This window comes from Zonotrichia leucophrys, chromosome 5, assembly GCF_028769735.1.
Source record: "Zonotrichia leucophrys gambelii isolate GWCS_2022_RI chromosome 5, RI_Zleu_2.0, whole genome shotgun sequence".
In the NCBI taxonomy this organism is placed as follows: Eukaryota; Metazoa; Chordata; class Aves; order Passeriformes; family Passerellidae; genus Zonotrichia; species Zonotrichia leucophrys.
Window position 1 is genome coordinate 24,648,738 of NC_088175.1, and position 25,268 is coordinate 24,674,005.

Genomic DNA, 25,268 nt, shown 5'->3' on the forward strand with positions numbered 1-25,268 from the left:
AATAATGTTGAAGATATATATGAAGGGTCAGACAATTCTTTTCATTGGCCTAAGACTAATAGCTCAAGTCTGAGGTAAGATTTGAACTACAAGGTCTGAACAAACACTCCCACTCTCCCACCTATCAGTCTTCAAACTGCCTGCATGGATCCTGAGCTTTGACGGGTGTGTTGACTAATAGTGCTTTATACAAATGACCTTTCATATATAGGAGTTTAACAGGCTCTTGCCCTTCTAGAAATGCTTTTCTGCCTCTTTTAGCTTTTATTTTCCAGCATTCTTTCCTTTGCATGAATGAAAGGATAACTGTTTGGATATGTGAAATGATGATTTATTGTCAGGATCATTATAGTAGTGTTAAAAACAAATAACTCACCAACTGTCTGTTCTCTTAAACATGTGGTATCTGAGTGCTTCAGTGTTCTGTTCAAAGCAGAGACTTTATCTTTGTTCATACAATAAAAAGAGCCCCTTTACATTATTTACTTTAGTTTAGATTACTGTGTTTCCAACTGTCATAAGTATGTCAGAAACACAAGATTAAAACATTATATTTTACCTGCCAAAACAAGTAATAAAAGAATGAATGGGAAATATTCTAGGAATTAAAAATATTTGAATGTTTGAATGTAGCTTTTTTAAAGCAACAAAAAGACAAAAAAAAAAAAAAAGGAAGAATTAAGGGCAGCCTGTTCTCCCTTAGCAGAAAATGATACAATATTTGTATTTCTGTCTCATAATTGTAGTTTGCTCAGGCTTTCTAACCTCCTTTTTTTCTCTTGATCTGTGCGGGATGCTTTTTGTAGAATGTACTGAGTTAGAAGGATGTGGGAAAGGATCACTGAAGCCTATTCCTGATCCTGCACAGAAAACCCCAGGAATCACACCATGTGCCATGTTCCAGGTTTTGGCTGTGTTCAAAGGGTTTGTTTTCCTGCTATGTATTATGAACGACTTTGGAAGTAACACCTGGAAATGTTAATTTTGTGTAGTGACAGCAAAATGCTAGAATAAAAGAGGGAAGAAGCTGGATATCCTGCTAGTTCTGCAGTTCACCAAGTCTGTTATTTCTGTTCTGTCTTTATAATGGCCATAAAATATGAGCTGGGAGTATGATGTCAATGCATCCACTTTCAATAATTGATATGATGAATAATCTCAACCTTCTGACACTTTCTGTATCTTCTCACATCTCAGGAAACTTCATTCATCAACCACATTTGAAATGTTTAAGTAATCTTAGTGATGTATGGAGCACTGAAACTCCCTTGTTAGAAATCTATGCTACTAACATTCTATCAAATTAAAAAGCCACTGAGCTCTTGTGCATAAAATTATCATAAATTATCTCTGAAGGTTCATTGCTGTTTGGAATGTTTAATTGCTCACTCAGCTGAACTTCAGCAGCTCAAGATTATTAATCAATTTGTCAGAAGGTTTCTCATAATGTCATCTTTTACACTGTGGTTATATGCAAGAAAAACCCATGTGCATGACAGTTTTGTGCAGCAAGTCAAAAGTATCCATGCATGCCTTTCACAATATTAATTTCATATATTTATGACAGTATTTTTCAGTTGTTGATTTCTCACAGAACATAGGAAAATTGTAATTACCCCAGTCTAATTTATCTGGATGGAAAACTAGATTCTCAAAAAGATATTTAAAAGTAAAATGGAGACAGATAATAAAATGGAACTTTTGAATCATTTAATCCTGGCCTACTGTTGATTGTCTTTGCTAGAGCAAATATTTTGCTAACTGCAGTAAAGATGTTTTGAAGATGCCATACCTTAAATTTACATGTACGACATTTTCAGCCATTTTTCTTACCACAGAATGCATTTTTGCTTTAAATTAATTTTGCAGGACAGAATTTGTCTTTGATGTACTCAACCAATTTATTTCATCTTAATTGAAACACATGTTCCATTATTTGCTTTGAATTTTTTTATTTATTTTAAAGGTTATAATTCATCCTTATTATACAGTTTTCTTTCTTTTTTTTAGAAATACAACTGTGTATAAGACTTTATGAGTGTGTTGATGGTAATGTTTATATTTGTAAATTTTTTTATCCATCAATTCTTTTAGGAGCAGCATAGAAGTAGAGGATTCTGCATTTCCTGTTCTATAGAATTCAAAAGGGTTTTTGAGAAACGTGTTTAAGACTCTTGAAATCTTAAGCTGAAAAAGTTTCAAAATATAAAGACTGGAAAGGTCCTGGACATTATCCACTCTTGCTACTCCCTGAATGATCATCATATTATTTCCTATGCATGTGGAAAGATAGAGGGTGAAAGCTAACATATAGTTAATAAGTGTCAAGTGTCTGTTTGATACTGAGTATTTATGTAGTATATCACACCAAGGTGTGATATACTTATTACAGCTTATTTCTACTAAAAACTGAAAATGAAATAAAAAATATCAGGTTAGGTTTTATTTGTCAAACTTAGTGCATAAAATTAATATATGGGAATGATAAATATTCTTGTGTTTCTAAAAAATTGGTTCAGTTATCAGAAATTTGCTGTGAACTGGCATTAGTATGTTTTTCTTCATGTATTTTTACTGTATTCCTTCAAAGCCTTTCCTAAATGTATTATGTCCTTTAGCTGATGATAAAATGGGAAACAAAACAGAAGTAACAAATACATCACATACACTTTCTGACATCTGGGGTTATGAAAGCACATCGCAACAAATGTAAAACAAATCCTTGGTACAATTTCATCACGATTACCCATCTCCATTACAACAAAATTTCTAACACCAAGAAATAAAGATTGTCATGATGTTTGGCTTTGATTCAACCCCAAAATGATATGCTGAAGATTGAGCAAAAAATCTTCTGAAGAAATAGGAAGAGAAGCCAGATCTTCAGATTCCCAATAATATGTCTTAACACATGAATCCTTCCTTCATCACCCTGCTCAACAGTGATGCCTTACAGATGAACAACTGAGCTGTGATTAAATAGCTTATAGACTTTTCAGCATTTGTATCTTTTTTTTTGATCTTTTCATTATACAAGTCTGCCATAGCATATATTAGCACTAGGGAAATATAGGAATTAGAAATGCAGAGACGAACATGTTTAAAATGCACTATGTATGCAGCAGATCACAATTTCTGGAAACGTTGGGTTCTGTAAGGTCTTTATAGTTCTTCCTTTATCCAACATCAATTTATCCTGTCATTGATTATCCTGTCATTGGATGTGAACATACTATTATGCATGATCCCAGACCTGCACATACTTGGCTTAAAATACCTCAGAACCACTGAAAACAAACTTGTCACTGAGAATTGAGGCTGTTACTCTTTCAATCAAAAAAGAAATTGAGGACCAGACAGGAGTTTTGTATATTAAAAAGAAGGTTATGCATTTCTGGCCATGTACAGAGAAAATGAAAGTGGTGCTGTAATTAGCTCATCGATAAATCAATAGGACTGAATGAGAACTAGCATAGCTTGATGTCAAGAATCCAGAAGCTTATTATGTATGTAATAAAATAAAGACTAAGACACATAAGTTAGTGTTCACAGCTTTACCTATATCTGCTATTTTCTTCTCCTTTCACAACATCATCCCTCTTCTCATTTAATCATGAAGGCTAGATTAACTTCTTTTGTCATTCAACCATTTAGAAAAACTCCTTGGTGATTGAATTGCTTTATCATTTATATCAACTTTGACCCTGAACCAGAAATTCTGGTGATGTAGTTTTTAGTTACCCCTTGCCCAGAGACAGGTATGTTACAAGTAAAGATTGTTAGTGCCGATTTTGTCCTTCCATGTGCCAGAACTCCCAAAGTAACACAGGAATGCATGCTTGCATATCAGAAAGTGTGGTAGCCTTTGATGTACTTCTTCCTCAGTACGACTCATTAATTTAATAGCTCGGAACACTCCATTATGTTAGTCCAGCTATGACATGTTCTGTAGTGTATCTACAAAAGGTTTTTATGTAATGTTGACTTGAAAAAAAAAAAGCCATATTTAAACATAAGAAGAATTAGAAATAGCATTCTGCTATCTTTTAACATGTAAAAATTTTATGGGTCATGAATTTGTGTACATTTTTTGACATAAAAGAGATTATTTATTCTTGAAATGTAAATTCTGAATATCAAATTTTTATTTAGTCATTTATTTCACTGTCCATTTGAGTCAGTTATTATGGATTTGTCCCCATGTATGTCAAGAAGTAATGACTTTAATTGAGAAAGAATAAACAGTGATCACACAAAAATCAGTTTCAAGTAACTCAGTTCTCAGTGTCTTTTGAAAAACTATAAATCAATGCATTCTCAGAAGATTCAAAAGAAATTAACTGTGCAGTTGATTTCTAAAGCTTGAACTTCTGTGATCCCAGTAACAATTCCAGGCCCTCTTGGAAACTCAGTTTCCAGCAGTAGTTATTTTAGATGCCTAGATTTAACAGAGGTAGCAAATGATGTCTCCTATCATGCTCAAAGTCACTTGATGTAATAGTGAGTAGGCCTCTCAGATTAATAAATAATACTGGTTTTTTTTCCTCTGCTGAGAGCCACTGCCCTGTTCTGTCCAGGAGAGGGTTATTTTTTGCAGTCCTTAGCAGGGTCATGGCCAGGACCTGGAGTTACTCTTTATCACCTCATGTCATTTCCAGGGGTGCAGGAACAGTGTCTCCTGTGCAAGAGGCTCCTGCTGGTGAGTAAGAGTGGTGCCAGTCCCAGGATGGCAGGAGTGGCTGGGTAACACCAGCCCCCAGCTGGAGGGAGCAGTGAGGAAGGCGTGGTGGTCCAATACTCTGTTGTTGGGGGTTTCCAGGATGGGCAAGTGTTTATTGTCTCATAGCCTCTGTTATTAATATTGCTGCTGAGTTTTTTTCTTATCACTATTTCCAGTCAATTGTTCTTATCGCCACCCCTGACCTTTACTTTTTGTGCTTCCAGTTCTTGAGGAGAAAGGTAAAGGCAAGAGAGAGGAGTAGAGGGAGATGAGTAGTGAGTGAGTTTCTGTGTGGTTTGAAATTTCATCGGGAACACTAAACTGAGGAGTACCATTCTTAAACCTTGACTGGCACTAAAGAAGTAGTACACCTTTTAAATCAAATTGCTAGTGCTTTTACACTATTGATTTTTCAAGCTTTTCCTGGAAACCTCTGACATACTAAGCTAAAATTCTTTTTTTACTTTATAATGCATTAAAGGTACTCACAAAGAAACAAACTGCAGGAGTAAGCTGCTTAAACACACTGCATGGTAAGGACGAATTAACATGTCTTGAATACAAAAGATCAGATTCATTCAAATCACCCTGGGTGACATAGGTTATCCAAAAAATGACACAAACATTGCATCTCTTTTTGGGACAGGCATCAGTCAAACATTACCCTTCTAAAAGCTACAGGGACATTACTTCAGCCATTTCCCATTGACACATTTTTTCTCTTTCATTCCTTTGAAATGCTTTTAGCAGGTTAAAATGGTTATTACTTCATCAGATGTCCTTGGGAGGGAGGGTAGTTGAAAGAATTCTTTGCATATAGACGACTCCTACTGGGTAATAAATCTCATGCCTGAAAGTGTGGTTCTTGTGAAGAATGCCCCTAATGATTTGCAAACCTCCTTCAGGAAGATGGTGATGTGAAGAGCGAGCAGACATAGGTAGTTCTATTGCCAACTGCACTCTACCCTGTCTAAAAACATTACAAACAGCAATGTTCATTTACATTATTAAAACCACAGGATTTATCTTTGTGTACTTCTATAATGGCTGTGCAGGCTACCCATACTTGTCTGGATAGCAGGTAGAATAGTAGTCAGTCATTAATCATTAGCATCAGGCTTCTTAGGCAGTTGGAGACATTTCCATTTTAAAAAACAAATATATTGAGTGGACAAGGTTCCTTCCAGAGTCTATATTTCTTTTGAATAAGATATCCCAACAGGCAGGAATGAAGTGACAGATGGAAGTGCAGAGTTTCTCTATGCTGATCAGGTTCCATTTTGTTTATACCATCTAATTAGCAGGAACAGCATAGATGAATGATTGATTATGTCACCTTCATGGCTTCTGAAACTTCTCTCTTACTTATCTGATAATAGTTCACACAAAGGTGGTTCATACCACCAGTAGTGGTGGTAATTATATCCGTTGAGATCCCAAATCATCAGAAAGTATAAGTAAACAACAGTGAACTTCATGCAAAACTAATTCTGATAAGAGTCCAACCAGTTGGAATTCATACCATAAAACTGATGATAGCTGTCGAAATTGAATTAACATGATGGTTAAACAAAAAGACAGAGAGTCTGTGCATTTGAATTCCAGCTTCCACAGCTAGAAAGAAAGAGTATGGTGCCAGTACCATTTTCTGCACAGCTACCAGTGACAGGCCTTCACCCTTGAATGATTTCTGATATAACCTACAGGTCTGCTGTTCTTGTCTCGCAGTTCTATGTGTTGTACCACCATAAAACTATATTAGTGATGACCATATGGAATTTTTTGTGATCTCTGATATGCTCTACAAACTCTTTAAACTCTACAGTGAATAAGAGATTAGATCCTATAAAGTGCAGAATTTCCTTAAATATTTTTTTTTCAGTTACATTTCAATATTTTTGAGAGCAGAAAATTGGCCAGAAGTACTAGTTGGGCAAGTGCTCTGTTGAGTTGTTGACATTGTTCCACATGATCAGAAATTAGTATGGAAAGACTCCAAGCTTTCCTCTGCTACTATGCCATTTCCATGCTACTTTCTTTGATTTTCCCAAGAAATGTTTTCTTTCAGTTAATGTTTATGATTGACTTCACGAACTAAGCAGTACAGATAATGTATTGAAATGTATTCTCCTTGGTTTTGGGTGTTGAGTCTAATTATGTCACCCATGAAAATAAACAATTTTGCTCATGTGGCAGAAATCAATTTTTTATCACTGCAATTCATAACTCCATTTCTTTCAGTTCAAGTTCATTAGGAACCAAATCAAAACAGAAATTCATGTTCATCGGGTTTCAGTTAACTAAATTTTAAAAACATTGTATTTATCACAGAAATGTATCTGTGTGCCAATGAGAACTTCACAAAATACTACTTGTTTTATTACTTAGGGCATCATTTTGTTATTATTTTTGAACACTGTTGGAAAATTATGCTGTGTGGATCTTTCACTCTTTCACTGTGAGTGCATGTTGGTGGGTTTAGAGGAGAAGTTTATTACAGACACAATAGGCTTTATAATTTTAGGGAAAAAAATACTGATTGTTGCTCAAATATTACACACAAGAACTCCTGTCGGTTTTATATGTCCATGTATAATGTACATATTTTAATATTATAAGAATTTTGTTTCCACTACCCTTTTCCCTAAAAAGGGGGATATTTGAAAGTGATTAGATTAATGTGTTTAGTAAAAGAAATTATTCCTTTACTTATGTACAGGGCAGAAATGGGCAAGCTTCTCTTAGACAAAAGTGCTCATGCTTGATATCTCAGTCACTTTGGGAGAGACTTCTTTTTATGTTGGTACAGATAGAGCTGTCTGTCTTGATAGTCTCAGTCTAATTATAAACTACAGAGCTGATGTAATTTGACACCCTGGATTTCAAATTTGTATTTTTTAGTTTATTTTTTAACAAAAAATAGAAGAGGAGAATGGGAAGCTCGATCACTGATATGCTTGATCACTGGAACACTGGAATAATATGGAGCAAAATAAAGTTGTAGAACTGTAAAAATAGCTATCTTCACCTTTAAGTAATTAATTTTTAAGTGATCTGAAGTTATGATCATATTTAAAAGCCTTGACATTTCTTACAGCTGCTTTTTATAGCACTTTATATACCCAAGAAAGATATCCAACTGAAGATGACTCTCAAACAAAGATGAGGAAAAGGGAAATAATTGTATTCAGTTTAAATTTCTTCTACTATTAGCTAAAGAAATAATTTCTTTAAGACAATTTTAGACTTTCTTTATTTTCAGCTTCTAATCAGACTGTCTATATCACATGGCTAATTTCTTAAATTTGTATCAAGAAAAACAAGTCCTTGGGAAGGAACTGCAGAAGTGCAGTAACAGTCCAAGGCATCTGCAGTGGATAGATGGAGAGAGATGTTGAAACATGAAAGTCCTTAAAAATAAAACTTTCAGTTTAATACAAGATAATGTGACAGCCCATAGATATATTGAACTTGATGAGGTAAACAGAATAAGTGAAATGTTGAACATCAGTGTTCTCTATTAACACATGAGACAAGCATAGTGAAAAAGGCCAGAAAGAAGAAATAGTTTAAGAATGAATTAAGAAATGTGTTTTTTCAAAATGTAAAGGTAATATGTAAATAAGGGTAGAATTATGATGATAATTGCTGCTGGATCAAACCTTTCTAAATGCACTATCCTGACTTGGAGCAATTGCCAATGAAAAGCATATTGCAGCCAATGACAGTCATAGTGCCAGAAAAAAAAGCTACATCTTAATCATCAGTTCTAGGAAAGTTACAGAGAATTTTAGTTTTCTTTTTTTGTTTGTTTTTTTTTTAAATTTTTTATTTCAAGTCAACAATTTGTTTTATTAATATTTTAACTTGTCGATTGGATCCATCTTTGCATAAGATTTAATGATTTACAATTTTGTTTTCAAATATCATAATAGCACTGTAAGAATTGCAAGATAATTTAGATTACAGAAAAGAAGACTTCTGACATCTCTCCTCCCCCATTATATTATATTTATTTAACACGTAGATGTAGTGAAGTTGTAGGTGAAGTTTTAGGTCTAAATTAGGAAATGGAGCTTCTTCTTTGATCTTTTTTCCTCAAGCAGAAATTTTTAAAATCGCAAATATTTCTCCTGGGCACAATTAAATTCAAAATATGCTGCCTTTTGACAACTGTGAGTAAACTTTTAAGCTTGACAGAAAAAGTAATTGTTCCATCCATTTTAGTGCTTTACTTTATAAATAGTAAAGTGCATGTTAATTCTGTTTTTTTTTAGTATCACAAAGTGCATAGAGATGTAATGAAAACAAAGGAGTTCTGAATGTTGTTTGAGCTACATCTTGAGTTACAGCTATGTACTTACTATCTATATTATTTTACTGTTGCCTTCATCTGACTGATTCCTCGAGGCACAACCCCAACATAAATATTAACTGCATTAACAGGTTATTGTTGTTTTTAAGGGATAAAGTGATAGTGATGAGAAGTAATAGATGTCTAGGCACAATGCATTCTGCTGGGAAGTCTGACATTTAATGCTGAAATTCAGTTACCTCAATGCTGAAAGTCAACAGTAGAAAACACTTTAAACAGGAATTGAAGATTAGACATAACTGAAAGAATGGACAGAACTACAGGCCAAACAATTGTACTTCTGATATGCTATTGATATATTACACTTTATATATAGTCTCCCTATAAAAATTACAAAAATTCCATTACTTAATAATTTGACTTTTACATATATTTGGGTAAGAAGGTGGAGGTTTTTTGTTTCTTGCTATCGGTTTTTGAAAAAGACTTTAACAAATGTCAGTCTGAATTCCTCCTGAAAATACTTTCATTTTGTAGCTTGCACAAGCAGACGAAAAACAGGAAGTTTCACGTGTATAGATATAACTGCTAAAAAATTAATACAGGCTAAGCGTAAACTGATTATTTTTAGAGTGAAAAGTAGTTATGGGACTAAGGCAGAATTTCTTAAGAACTTAATTACTGACTTCTGAGGTTTTCCAACAGCACAGATTGGCAAACCTGTGTAGAGGTTTCCCAGATAATTGAAGAGTGGGAATAAGACAGAAAATGGCCTGGGCTTTCATTTTGTATTTTGAAATCAAGTTTTCACTCAAAGTAACAATAACTTTGGTAAACCCAGAAAAAAATTAAGCCCTATGAAATTGGTTCTCTGCTATCAACAATCAGCTGAGTGTTGGCTGGTTGGTTGTTTTGTTACCTGATCAGTAACTTCATGACAGGAGATAAAACCTCTATTCTTCACCATGAGAAAAAGGCTTCTACTTTCTAGTTGCTGTGGAAAGACACAGTAGGATTTATCTTACCTAAGTTTAGCCTTCACAAAATGTCAGAATTGCAAATATATCTTCATTAAGCTAAGGTCAGACATACCAGTAAATGTTTTGTATGAGTTTTTGGCACAAAGCATTTAGTGACTCAGCTGCAGCAACACTATAGTTCAAAGAAGCACAGAATTATCTACTCTGAATTTGGGCCTGGCTGCCCTAAGTATCCAGCTGCTAGATGAAGTTTACATTAATAAAATATTTGTCCCTACCCAAGGGCATTCTGAGTGGCCTGTGTAAAGAACTCCGGAAAAATGAAAAGTAGATTTGTTCCTAGCAGGCAGGAAGGAAGTTGTCAGGCGGGAAGAGGATATGGACCTGTTTGCATGCAAGGGTCAGTATTTGGTTGCTGGATATTTCCTCCCTGTCCACACGACAAGAAAACCCTCAGTTTCCTGCGCTGGACAAATGGCAGGAAAGGGTGTGAGAGTTATTGAATGACATTATCATCTTATAGCTTCATCAGTGAGGAAGGCTGCTTACCAAAACTGAGAGCAAAGAATTCAATTTCTAGATCAGATATAAGAACTAAAATTGTTGAAGTGCTCTTACTTAATTTCCTTAAATAATTTAGTTAACATGCTGTGCCATTCTTTTCCATAAGTTCATTAGTATTTTCCATCTTTTTATTCATCAAATGACTTAAACTGTGTATGGAACATACCTGAAGAATTGGAAATATCTACAGAAACAAACCTTAATGACTCCATTTCAAGCAGGACTTGAAAGACTTCAAAAGCTAGCATTTTTAAGGAGCAGCTTCTTTGGTACTCATTTGTTTGTTGCTTTTGGCTTTTTTAAACTAAAACTGGTAAGACATTGAAGACTGGCAAACATCTGCTCCATCAGATTATGTACAGGGCAGAAATGCTTGTGTGATCATAGAGCTCACCAGCCAATAAATAAAACCTGACCCTGGAAATATTCAATCCCATGTTAAATACAAACTCGACTCATTCTAATCAGGCCAGAGAGGTTATTTGGGCAAGAAAATTTTTCCCTGTGCTTGCAGGAAAGGTCATATGACTAAACCTGTTAAGTTTAGTGATTAAGCTATCCCTCGCTATTAATTTATTTGTGAAATATTTTTTTTTTGCAGAATTTGGTTTACAGTCCTTTTGTTTAGCCTTTTCTGAAACCTTGTCCTTTTCCACATAATTACTAAAAGAGCACATTCAGCTGTAGATACAAACTCAAAATTGTACAGAATAGGTTTGTAGAACAAATCAGCAGAGCCCCAAAATAGTCCAGATCTATTACTTTATTCTAGGCTTTCTAAACACACCATATATGAGTGGTGGGAATATATATGGAACACGAAGTTATACATCTGATTTGAATTGCTGCATGCAAAAGACTGTGCAAGCTAATATCTATTTTATAGCATTTTAGTAAAAAAATTATATAACTTAATAGAACAATTTCTGTGTGCTACTGGAGAGACCTTTGTGCTTACTGAGTGCTAGATTTGAAATTCTGTATGGATTGGCTGTGGGACACAGTACAGTAAATTCCACAAATGCATTTTTTTCACACACACATGTACACACATATGTGTATTTATTGCATTAATCTACATAATGGCAAACAGATTTCAGAAAATTATAGGAGGGATCATTCATCTATAGCAGATGAGGCACAGCAAAAACATGATGAATTGGTTTGTAGGCCCTGAACTGCAGGGACATAAATAAAGTATCCTCTGGGCTACACTGGGGATCCACTTCAAAAAATGGAAAAAAAAGAGAAAAAGATGATGGAACAAAATTTATTCTTTTCTTTGTTGTTTGGTGCAGAGTTTTCTTTGACACATACCATTTAACTGAGAAATGTTCCGGTGCAGTCATAACTTTTAATGTGTACAGTATGATAAACATTGCATTTGCACCACTTCATCACTTCCACCACTACTGCAATAATAAACAAGTTTTCTTCAGTTATTTTATAGTAATTACTCTAATGTCACATGCAGTTTACTTTTACATATAGGGCAAATATAATTTATATTCCTAGAGAATCTTAAATATTGATAACATGATGTATGATGGAGTTATTTCACTGGATAATATTAAGAAGATATCTGTGTCCTATTTTATTACCAATGCCATTGTATGATATCATGGCCCTTTATGCCACGAGCACACTAGGCAAGCCAGTTAATAAGAATTTAATTTATGGCACAAATCTTTCACAGCATAGAAATTCCCTGAACCTCATCACACTTAACTGCTATATTCAGGATAAATTAACTGTGTCCTTAGATTAATAAACAGAAAACTCTATGTAAATTAGATATATATTACTATCTATGAGAGTGCAATAGCACAGGTGTTCTTCCTTTCAGGTGTAAATCCCCATGGAGAGAATTAATCCTGAAGTCCTTCAGAGAAAAGAGAGAACCTGAGAATGGAGGGAGAACTCTCTTCCTCTTTTACTTACCATCTTAAATCATATCACAGCCATATTTCCTCCCCACCCTCACAAATCCAGTGGATAAACAGAAGATCTGGTATATCAAAGAGGCGGTAGCTGAACACAATCATTGCAGCTTTAAACTTGCACATGCTTCCTTTTTATGCTGATAGCCTTCAAAGCTTCAGAGAGAGGCACAATGTTATCTTGACTGCTACTCTGAAAATTTAACGTGGCTTTTTCATATTGGCTTGGTAGGAAAGAGTATAGCAGGTATGAAAAAGAATCTTCCCAATCAAAATCAAGGTATTCCCTGCAGCAAGCCCTGAATCTTTGGAAACCAACATGATTCACATCAATTTTGTGTTCTGACTGAAGTAGGGAGGTAGCTGTGTCTTCTCAGGCTAAGCTGTGATCACAGGGATTATGTGAACTCTTCCTGGGGCCTAAGGACAATGACTAAGAAGGAAAAGCATACAAACAAGCAAACCAAAACATCTTTAAAGCTGAAAAGATTGGCATGTAATGACATAGTCTGAAGGGAACAATATCAGCACAGCAACTAGAAAGAGAAGAGAGTCAACCACATTACAGAACATATTTGCCGACCAGAAGAGGAAAAACTTGGCCTTCTGGAAAAAAATGTAAAACTCCCCAGGAAATGAGTAATTCATGGCTCCTTTTTTCCAGGGTAGTACCTTGAACTTTATGAACCTCATATTGTTGGAGCTGTGAGCAAAATCTTGAGCTTATTAAGTGTATCATAACATGTTAATACTGATTACTGAAAAAAAAAATGGTACAGCAGTGAAAAAGCTCAGTTTTCTTCATAATGCCACCACTCATTAGTTAAGTAAAATGTTTTGTGCTTTCAATTTGCTTTCCCACAAAAACTAAGGTCTTCTCATTTACTCTGTCCTTTTCTTCATAAAGCATCTAAATATTTCTATTCTGATAATGAAGAACCTGGGGAACAGAGAATTCTTTTACAGAAGTACAGTCATTTTGAATGTAGCAAACTAGGCTGAGAACCCACGCTCCCTCATTTCTAGTAAAACAGTGTATCCAGTGGACCACACTTCTTCCTATAGCTGACACTGTGCACAGCTGCTATACAATGTCAGTTGGGGTTTTATTTTTCATTCGTTTGCACGCCATCTGTCCTGTGAGTAAAAAACAAGAAGCTATTTAAACATTCCTCTCCACTGATCTCTTTCCTTCCTTCCGTCCGCCAATAGGCTGGGGAGCAGAATGGTTTTGTAAATTACAGTTTACATAGATTCATGGATATACATATAGCTGAAGACAATGCCACCTAAGAGTCCCACAGCAACTTTAAAAAGAATGCCTTTTTCACCTTTTCCCAGAAAAATACTTTCAGGTTAGGAAAACAATAATGACATTCCTAATCTCCTGAGCAGGGAAGTTATTGAAGCCATTACATAATATCACATTGTTGTATATGTACTCATGGAATATGTCCCTTTCTTTTTCTTCCCATCTCCTCTCCTCCTCTTTTGCCTCCTTCTCTCCCTCTTTATGTGTGTGTGTCTCTCTCCATTACTGTTCCTCTCCCTCTTGGTAACCACATTTACTTTTTTGAGTCAATGAACTGCACAGAATATTTGCAAAACAGCTATTAAATCACAGATATCTGTCCCATTGCCACTGCAGCATATACCTGTAATCCCCAGGTAGCAAATATATCTGGTATTATACAGAAGCTGAGCTTAATCTTGGGTCTTAGTCAGACAAGCTCTGACCATTCTTATTATGAAAATTTGTATATTATCACACCTCTCTGCATGTCTTCTATTCCTGAAAAAGATTTAGGAATGAAGGTGTTGATAAAGGAGATATATGCCCCATGCCTTAGCATAGCCATCAGAGAAAATAGTTAAGATGACACAGGCTCAGATGTGGACACATGCTGCCTTTTGCTAAATCTTCCATAGGGCTGTAAGTTAAAGCAAAAAACAGAGCAGTCATCTGTGGGTAAAACCTTACAGTAGTGCAGAAAGATCTGCCAAAGCCCATCTGTTGAAGCTCTTCATCATATGCTTTGGGTTTATGCTTCCTCCTGCTGTGCACAGGCAGCTCTCAGTAGATTGAGGGAAAGCCAAGGACAGCACCAGGCAGGTGCAAGGTACAAATCTGGGTGAACACTAAATGTGGATTGGGCACAGCCCAGTGTATTGCAGAAGCAGGGCTTTCAAAATTTTCCGGTACTCAGCAAGTACTTTAAAGAGTAGGTGTAGATGGGTGCAGCCAAAAGGAAAATGGTTACAGCTGAGCCTTCCTAGAGACTCTATGAGAGTTCTCTAACCTATCGATCCTGGACATCTCTTGGGAGCTATTGACATAGGAGATTTCCCTTTGTTTTAGCAAGATAATAAGTTTTCAGCACATCCTTGTCCAAAAACTGTCTTCTACTTTTTAACTTGATCCCTGCTTTTTGTTGAAAATATGCAGCTTTTGCTGGATACCTGGAAAAAACTGGTATTCTACAAGCATTTAGGTTAAAAATGTATTTGTGCTTACATTTAAAGGGGAGGAAAAGGTTTCTACATGTGTTGAGTATGTTTAAATTTGCCATCTTCTAAAAGACATTTATGTTTTATGCTCAAAAAACCTGTTATCGATCTATGCTTGATAGAGGTTTACATTACCAGTGACTGATTTTCAGGAAGCAGAATCCCTGCAGCTTCTATTGACTTTAACTGTCTCTCTGAGTAGTCAGAAGTCCTGTAAACCCTACTCCTATGATATATTAGACCAGTGTATTTATAAAATCGGTCTTGTGATAAGCAAGAAAATAATAAGTCATGCTCCTTGCTACATATCAAACTCTCATGACTCTTGATTTCCCTTAGGAATCATGTAATTCATGTTAACAGTCCTCACATATTCTTTGGCAGTAGGAATATGGAGTACCTCTTCAGTCTTCTGAGTTCTAGCTTTTTTCTTCATTAAGGTGAAAGAGACCGTCTGGTTTTCTTCAAATATAGCATGATGTACATCAAACATATCTTTCAGCTGTTGGTGTAAAACCCCCAGTACTGACAGGCAATGTAATTAATATTGCTGTGAATTTTCAGAAGATATTGGTTATTCCAGTTTATCACATTCACTTTTAACTGAATGTGTGATGTGCTGAATCTAAGAGAAATATCTTTTGTTAGTGGTTATGCAAACACTTTTTTTACCTTTTGAACACACACTTTACTGTAATGTCCAATATATAGGTTCAGATTTCTTCTGGCAAGCAGCTCCAATTTATTAAAATAGAAACACTGCATATGATGAGAACTTTTCAGAACTTATAAAACATTTTGTAAGTTTTTTCTGGCTTTTACAAATACTCTTAGTTGTGAACAGCAACCACCATGAACATTTAAAGGAAAGTTTTTTGGTTTTTTGGATATTTTTCACAGTACATTCTCCAACAACTTTATCTTCACGGCGTTATGTCAATACCTTCAGCCAAAACATAAGGCTTTCATCCAATTTGTATGCTGATCTCCAAAGAGAAAATTTTTGGCTGACAAGGAAGAGAACTTAGACTCTCCAAACTTCGCTTGTCTGGAAAATTGTACTATAGGGAAACAGTCTAGACATGCAAACCCTTCTTGCCAGGACTGATTTTTCTTCCCAGGCTCTACATGTGGTCTTTTCTCTACTTCCCATTTTTGAGTATTTAATCTTTCTTTCATGTCAAGTGACTATGTGTAATTTTTTTGTCCATCTCCATCTTGCTCTGAGTATGGCATCCAGGAGACCATGCCTTGTGCTATCAATCTCACTTTTTGAGAGCTTTTTACAAAAAAATCTTGATCCTCTTCTTTCATTTCTCAATTAAATGGGCAAATTTATGTGTCTTCTTCATCTCCTTCAAGGGTGAATATACTGCAGAGGAAATGTCCCAAGATAAATTATAACTGAATGATTTCAGCTTAGCTGCTAGAGGTTTGGGTGGTCCTGTGGTTTGCAGGTCAAGATATTAGCACATCCTCAGTATGATAAGAGATGCACAAACAGCTACACCCATTCTGTCCAGGGATGATTCATTTCACCGAGGGGAGGGGATGTTTCCGCAGCTGTCCTGCTGAGGGGATGTACAACAGAAAAGCCCATTTAATCACTCACCACGGGCACTTCCATGGAAGTCCTAAGAGTGGAAGTTTCAGGAGAGACATCTGAATCATTGTGTCCCCTGGCTGCCCTGCCTACATCCCTTTGCACTTGATGCTCTTTGGGGCCTGTGCTAGCAGTTTCTAGTCTCTCAGGGTTATGGGCTGTAAGGGATTTCTGCTGCTGAAGGCCTTCTCAGGGAAAGCTCCTTTCACTTCCAGCTCTCAGATGTTTGGCACAATCCCAAAAAGAGTATGGTTCCCCTGCTAATTAGTAGATGTTCAGATATTACAAGTCCTGTTTACTGTGTGCCCAATTCTTGATGAACCAATGAATACAAATTATGGCAAAAATACAGTGGAGATGTGACAGGGATAATTCCCTTGATGAAGACTTGACAGATATGTAAAGAACTTAAAACCATGAAATTTAAAATAATTAGGCTCTTTGATTAAACAAACAATCAATCAAATTGCTCTTTTATTTTGTTCTTCTTATTTTTTCAAAAACAGCACTTTTGAAACAGCAGCTTGTTTGGGGTGTCATAGCCCTACCAATAGCATACATCGAAGAGTGTTTCAAGAGGGCTAGTTTGTGCAATATTGCAATTGAAAGGCCAGAAATTTTAAAGACTGACAAAGAAATTATCATTAAAAAGCACAATGACACTTAATCTACCAACAAATTTCAAGGTGACAGTGCCAAATCTTTACGTTCTTCCAGCTCTTTGTTTTTCTGTTCATTCTACATCACAGACCTACTATGGCAATATTGAATGAGTTAAGCCAGAGCTCGTACAGAAGTGAATGAACTACAATCTACAGCTTGTGGGTCATCTGCCCTCTAAATCCCATGATCTGCTTTTAAGTATAGATAAATAGTAGAGGAGAGAAAAACTGAGGACTATTCACTTGTAACAGCATTCCTTCCATTACAAGGGCAAACGTAGAGATAGAATCAACACTGCTTTTAGAAGGCACGGAATGTTAATAACTTTTATTGCTAACTTTTGGGTCATTGCTGAAAAAAGTACCGACTAGGTGATTAATGTATAATTTTGGCAGAGACTTCTGGGGCTATTGTCTGTGTTAACTGTGACCTGTGGCTTCTCTTCTCTTCACAGTGGGTCTCCTACAAAAGGAAAGTTGTGACTGTGAGGAATCTGCCTAGGAGCCATGAGTCTTTAGAGGTAAGTCTTCCTTTGTATACTTTTATGAGGAAAGCTGAAAATCTGGTCCCTTAACAAAAGCTCCATCCTGTTCTAAAGTAATTTCTTAGGCACACAGACTGTGTGTGAAGCTGACTCAAGTTTCAGTGATTTTTTTTTCCTTGCTGAAAAATAAACAAACTTTAGGATCAGATTGCTGATCTTAAAGCAACTATTTTCATTTTGAAAATTCTCTATTTTACTTTGTTAAATTTTATACTTGAAATGTTTGTGCAACTGATCTCTAAAATGAAAAAGGAAATCACAGCCTCTGTGATCACAGAAAGTGTGGAGGGTTCAGAGAAAAAATACTGTATGAAATGAGAGAAGTACTTTGACTCAGAGAGCCATTTCACCAACTCCATAGTGCTCATAAAAGATAAACCTATAAATGGGAAACTAGACATGCTAGGAGCCATGAACTTCCACATTTAGCACAAAAACAAGGGGTGTCACTTTTTCATGCTGTGTGAACAGCATAGAAAAAGGTGGGGAAGGGCAACAACTACTACCATAATGATGTTTATAGCAGAAAACCTTTGCAACTTTATGATCAGACACACAGGTAACAATGATAATTCAGTCAGCTCTTTAGCTGTGAACTTTAACCAAGTCTTGTGTGATCAGAGCTAGGATTTGAATCACGCCACTGAGAGAGTGCAGACAAGATACAATCTGTCTCTAGTGTTAGTGATTTCTGATTAGGTTACATTATTGTGATCCCTGCAGGACCAAGTTTTCACACCTGACTAGATCTGACAGTCTTCCAGGCAGACCATATATCCCTCTAGATAAAGAGGCAGCCTTGTGGCTATGACAAAGTAGTTCTGCCTTAGGGGAGTTCTGCAGATCCAGATCCAGATCCAGAGAAAGTTATGTGTTCAGCCAGGGATATACTAGCTCCTATTACTGGGATTGGGTGAAACTGCATATGGCTTTAGTGCCAAGTCCATTGAAAATATTGTAAAAGTTAGTATAATTGGAGAAACAGCACTCTTCTGATGTGTACCCTCCTTCCTTGAGTCATTTTTTGTTTTGGAAGCTCATTTGCTTCCCATTTTGGCTTTCTACCGTCTTTGCACTGCCTGCACCGGAAGTGACGAGAGCATGTCCTCCATGCTTTCTTATGTCCATGTCAGATTTTATAGCCACTGGTTAAAAAACTGCAAAGAAGTCTTAAAAAATGATTAAACATAAGAGGAAATCCTTATTCCTGTGAATGAACAGGAAGGGTGAAAAACTGATCTCTCCACCATGACCACTTTTCTTTCCCATTGGAATCTTCAGAGATTTCTTCAGAGACGTGTGGTTTTTGGAAGCACAAATCTGTCTTGGTCAAGTTGGATTGACAAAATTCTATGTGAAAAAATCCCAGATAATTATAAAAATGTGATTGTGCTGTAGCACTAAGCATTTCTAAAACAATGTTCACTAGTTCTGACAGTGTTTTCATCTCTAAATGCTGGGCGTGCTTTCAGGGCAAAGTAGAGTAAGCAAGGCTATAGCCTGCAGGGGCTGCTGTCATGCAAGAATAATTATACTAGGATGGAACAAACAATCAAACTGTAAGGACAGATGTTGTTTGGTTTTGTTTTATGTTAAGGGCTAAGTTTATGTTCCACATTAACAGAAACAGTATCTTTTTGTGGAAGTCTTGGGATACTTTCCAGAACTGATTAAGAACTAAGGCATATACTTTTCAACATGTTGGGATCTCCTATCTGAGAGGATGTCCTGTTTACATTTTGTGCTTTAGCTAAGTAAGTATGCTGCATAAGTGCTCCAGAAATTAGGTGAAATATAAGAGGGAAAGATGGCTCGAAATGGATTTTCACACAGGTTTGAAAAATGACACTTGCATGACCTCTGTCATCAAACCATTTGGGATTAGTCCTACAAAGGTATATTTTTAACGAGAATAGGCACTCAGAAGGCATAGACCTTGACATGCATGGAATGTATTTCAGGGGGTTTAAAACTTTTTTCTTTTTCTTTTTGGAAAGAAAATATAGAGCAGCTGATAATGTTGCTCATAGCCAGTCTCATTTTGTTAAATGACCTGTGTAGGCAACCAAACACTGATAAATCTAAAACTAGCATAAAGCAACATTTAGGAATTACAAAACTAATAAAGCAAAAGCAATAGCTGCTCATTTTTATCAGCCCTTTATCATTTAAAGTCTTTATGAGAATGGCAGTATACTACATAGTACTTACACTATATTACATGAAAGGCAACAGAAAATCAAATTCACTTTTTTAAGGTTTTTTAAGGAATTAAATTTTTTTTGCATGGGACTGGCATTTTTTTTCTTTGGTGGAAGACTGAAACTTGAAATTGGAAGACAAAGTGGCAAATTCCAAAACCAAAATAATTTCAGTTTTAAACACAGGCAAAGCATAGCAGACTAATGGGAAACTACCTAAAGGAATATAATAGTAAATATCATATGTAGTGCTTCTGCACACCCACAGCTTAACTGCTGTCAAGTTTTGGTACAATTCCAGGAAAAAGAAAAAATTTAAGGCACAGTTTGATAAAGTGTTAATTTTTAAATGTGTATAGGGAGTTTTTCAACCCTGTCCAAAGGATACTGATGGGCACACTTCTGTTCTCACTGTGACCTCCTGAAGCTAACTAAAATTAACAAATCTTCATTTCACCATCCGGGACTAACCCTCTCTCTCTGTATATAGATAGATATATAGATGCAAATCTTTTTAGAATTCTTTATATTAGGAATGATATCCAGGGCCAAAGGCTGAAATCGTTATCCATCTGGGTTTCCACTTGACCTGATGCTTCTTGCATTCACTTTAGTAGTGTAGTATCTTAAAAGTCCTTGTGTACAATTGCATGCAAAATGAAGTCCATTGACATGAAACAGTTTGAGGTCTGAATAATATGAAAAAAAGACTTTTCCTGGGAATATGCCCAAAAGAATAGGTGATGGAACTGCTTCAAATAATAACTTCAGTGTATCTATGATAGACGAAGAACATTTCTGACATGAGATTCACATTTATTTCTAATCAAAAATTTTAGAAATCCTGATCTTTCTCTCTGAGCCTTTATGTGGAACTTATCATCCCTGCTTCTGAGAAAATGAGAATAGTTCATTGTATGTACTACGAGGTCTGCCAGTGTTATCTCTGAAATATGGGAACTAGTGGTATAGTAAAATGTACTGCAGAACTCTGAAAGCCCTTGATTCTATATTTACATCTCTGAACAAGCTCACTTTGACTCATAGCTCCTTAATTAGAGGCATAGTCGTTTTTCTTTTCTGTAGGGCATTTTTTTACCCTCACAATACAAGCATACATTTGGTAACTAATACCAGCAATTAGCCTCATCTGCTATGTAAATGAGTGTAATTGCAATTAAATACTTTAGTGGGCCCGAAGGGAAAACATGCAATCATTACAAAGTAAGTAGGAGTACATGGTAAAAGGACTTTTAGGAATGCTAGAAGTGTTTTTTTCCCTGTGGTGCCTATGGTCCTTTCCATTATTATTTTTTTCTTCAGGAGTTTAGAACCTGGTTCAAAGGATAATTTTTTTCTCTTTCATTGAGAGCTGTGAAAACCACATAACAAAGAATGGCATATTTTATGAAGAAAAGAGAAATTATCTCCAGGGTGTTCACAGGATTTTGTGGTGAACATCTGAGCATCACAAAACAGGATACCAAAACAACACTGGAAAGTTCCTGGATTGGGTTTATTGTCAAAGATGTGTTGGAATCAATGGCTGTGACAGTTTTACACTAACTAAATAACTGTGTCACTGAATATGTCTACATTATTCTCTGTCTTCCACAAGAGCTGTCACCAGCATACTGTAGGCAGCCTGTCTGGATGGTATTGGATGGTATACTAAACACAGCATAGATATACCAGCATCATTCTGCTGAGCTTGGCCTCAGTGTTTGAACAAACTGCAAATCTAATTTTGAGCATGTCCTCCTCAAAGCTAATAGGGATGCATTGTCAGATATAACTCAATAGTATAATTATGATTCACAATTCTCATTTGCATAAGGTTTATATGTAATTTTGCTTCTTTGTCAATAAGTTTCCAGTGCAAAATATGCCCTTTGAAATTTAATTCTATTTCTCTAATTTCTTCCACTAGTTCATGGAAGGTAATGTAACTATCTGTTAAACCTGGGTTGCCTGAAATTTCTTAAAGACTTGTGGTGGAGCATATGTATTTATTGTGTGCAAATATCTGGAGAGTGGAGGAAGCCTGGCCACAACACTATAGAAATGATTCATCTCTCAGGCAGTGTTTCACTGCCCTTTCTTATAGACCATCGCTGAGTTACTCATTCTGGCATTAGAAGTTCTGAGGGTACCCAGAGATATTTCCATGAGCTTTAATTTTATCACTGCATTTAAAACAGAAAATTAAAATTTTGCTAATAAGACATTCTGAGCAGCTATTTTGTTAATAAATTGTTTTATATGTTAAATTTTCACCAAATTTGAGCATTGTTCATCCTTATGAGAAGTATCGGTAGAATAGTGGCAACACACCGACTGAAATCCAGGCTAGGCAAGACAGAAGCAAGCTATCAAGAGCAGAAGCACCTTTCAATAGAAATAGGTGGTGCCTGAGTTTATCAGTTGCTGAGACATGTTGTGCATGGAATTAAAGTTCTGTTGGATTATTTATCCATTACTTCACTGAGTTTTTTCTCTGTGATTTATTAATTATTTATTTTTCTTTCAGACAAGGTAGTTGTTTGGGCCTATCTGTCTCTCAGGATGACTTCAAACACCAAGTGCAGTGCAAGTCTCATTGGTTGCACTTACCAGGAAAAAGAGATTAAACAAAAATATTGTTCCTAAATTAGTGTTCCCAAGTTCCCGCAAACTGCTTAGTGTGATTCAGGAATGCATGGGTGGCCTTTGAGTAATACCTTTCTTATGTAACTGAGGGCAGACATAATTGTTGACAAAAATATTGCTGTTGATAAGTTTGCATAGTCGGTGGACAAATCTCTCTCCAGTAAAATATTATTTCTTAAATTCAAAAGTATTTTAATTGATAAACTTTGAAGATGATAACCTATTTGAATATCATTTTTACACCAACTTTCACAAGAAGTTGTGGGTATGGTTCATTACCTAGAACTAAAGAAAAAGTATTTAAGGGGCATTTGATCGTACAGGATTTCAAGAATCATTACTATAATAATTACAGTTAGATTGTTTATTTTATCTCTTCCACTTAGAAATCCATTTTATATCTTCTGATCATAGTAAAGTGATTGCTGAGATTTCTTCCAGTTTTGTTGAATAGAAGTCAGTTTATGTTGATCTCAACTTAAGTATAATTGTCCTGTCAAATAATGTGATTATTTCATGTTTTACCAAGATATCTGGATTTTGATCATTGAGGGTGGCTGTCGCTGTAGAAGCTGAGTTCAAGCTCATTTATTGATATCTCAGTCAAGAACTATTCTTTGTTGAGAACTAGTCTCCCAAGGAATCCTATATTCCACAAAAGAGATTTTGGTGCACTCCATAGCTTTTAAGGTGAACGTGTTGATTAAAGACAGACTTTCACAATTCAGTGTGCAACACTACATACTATTCTAGACAGTAGGAGCAGAATGTGCTTAGCAGAGCAATAAATACATTTTTAAGAAGAAAATATTTTGTTAGAATCATAATGGTGGTTTCCAGACACTAAAATGAAATGCAGGAAAGTAGCAGTCTGTTTTTAGGACTCAGAATTTAGAAGGGATTAAAGACAGGTCAAGGTTCACCATATTGCTTTGATGACTATCATTAGCAATTGTTTTCTATTCCAGGGACCTTTGAATTTAAGATCTTCCTCTCTTTAATGTTATGCTAATTGCAGGCACAACACATTTTATAATTGAACATTCTCTATGTTCTCTACGAAATTTTAGTTTTAGTAATGGTGAAGAAGTTAAAATTAAAATTGAGTGTTATTGGTTTGGGTCTGTGGAACATAATTTAAAGGAACTGGAATTCAGGCCACAGCTTAGGTTGTAAGTTCTAGGAAAGGATTTGCAGAGAAATGTCAGCTATAAGTCCAGTGCTTAACACGTGTCTGGTCTGTGTGAACTTGCATTCACCTTAGACCTACGGAGCACAAACTTTTTCTTCCAGCCAGCTGCAATAGTCAGCCTGTTTGTAACTTCCTTGTAAGTGGAATTGTTTCAGCCTTTCCCCTGCCGACAGCAAAACATAAACATGAGGGACATTAAAATGGAAACAGGATCCTGGTCCTTTCTGTTTCTCAGTTTTACTTAGTAGTGACCTTTAACCCTCATTAAGATACTTTAGAAAGTTTGGGACTCCTTTTTTTGTATAGCTCATTGTGGGGATATTTAGGTTTGTTATGTTGTTTTTGTCTTCAAAAATATTTAAATGCCTATAGGCTGTTGTATAAAATATAACCCCCCACATTTACTTATTCTAAAAAAGATATCTGTAGACAATATTTCACAGCAAATGCTCTGGTCATTAGAGCCATCCCATAGCTACAAGGGAAACATTGATACTCAAATTTTACTCAAGAGGAGTATCAAAGTTTTGTCCAGGGCAAAACACACATTTGTATACACACTAATGGATACTAGCCCTAACGCACATAATAATGTTCAGAAAATATCAGATATAGTAGTTTCATCTATTGTAACATAACTTATCTTCATGAATACAAAATTGTGTGTTGGAATTTGTTTAACGGTTTGCAATGTGTGTCAATGCCTAGCTATGTTCTTTGATTTGTTTGGCTTAGAAGATTCCTGACCTCTTGAAAAATATGTGCATGCCTTAGAAATACACAGAAATGCACTAAACAGAAGACTCAATTTTTAAAATTTTGCCCAAGGAACTTTGAATATCTGAGGTCCTCAATTTCTAATGTTTCCATGGAGAATTCTTTCCCTTCAGTTAAAAAATTAACCATGCTTCCTCTGATTTAAATAGATTGAGGAGGAGCTATATTGACATATATGTGACTTCTTCTCCCAGAAAAAATGAAAAGTGCCAATGAAAGATGTCCAAAAAATGAGGTTTTTAGTTGTTGACAGTACTTTCTGCCCCATTGGTCTATTTTTTGTATATAAAATGTAGCAAAATAGTAGGCGTTACTTGCATGTTTTCAGAAATTGCATTTAGGTACCCACTTATGAAGTGAAATTATCTTACCAGAAAGGAAAATATTAAAAAATTTCTTTGACTTTCAGAAAACACCTTCCCCAGGGGATTATTTCTTCATCATATTTATTCTAGTAAAACAGCTAGGAAATTTGTTTCTCTTTGTCATTCTCTGGAATGCTGAATTATCACTCCATTTTTAAATCCAGCTAAAAGTCTAATTTTAAAAAAATGTTGTATTTTATGCTACGTTTTCAGAAAAGCAATTGTATTAAAAATATTTCCCTGCAGT

General features: G+C 35.6%; 1 long non-coding RNA gene across 2 annotated transcripts in view; it reads left to right on the forward strand.

The window, feature by feature from the left end:
- Positions 1–25,268, forward strand: part of LOC135448221 (uncharacterized) — a 260,215-nt gene that overhangs the window by 32,801 nt on the left and 202,146 nt on the right. For both annotated transcript variants that reach the window (XR_010440413.1, XR_010440414.1), the window contains exon 2: positions 17,748–17,813. This is a non-coding gene — a long non-coding RNA (uncharacterized LOC135448221). The remainder of the gene's footprint in view (positions 1–17,747; positions 17,814–25,268) is intronic.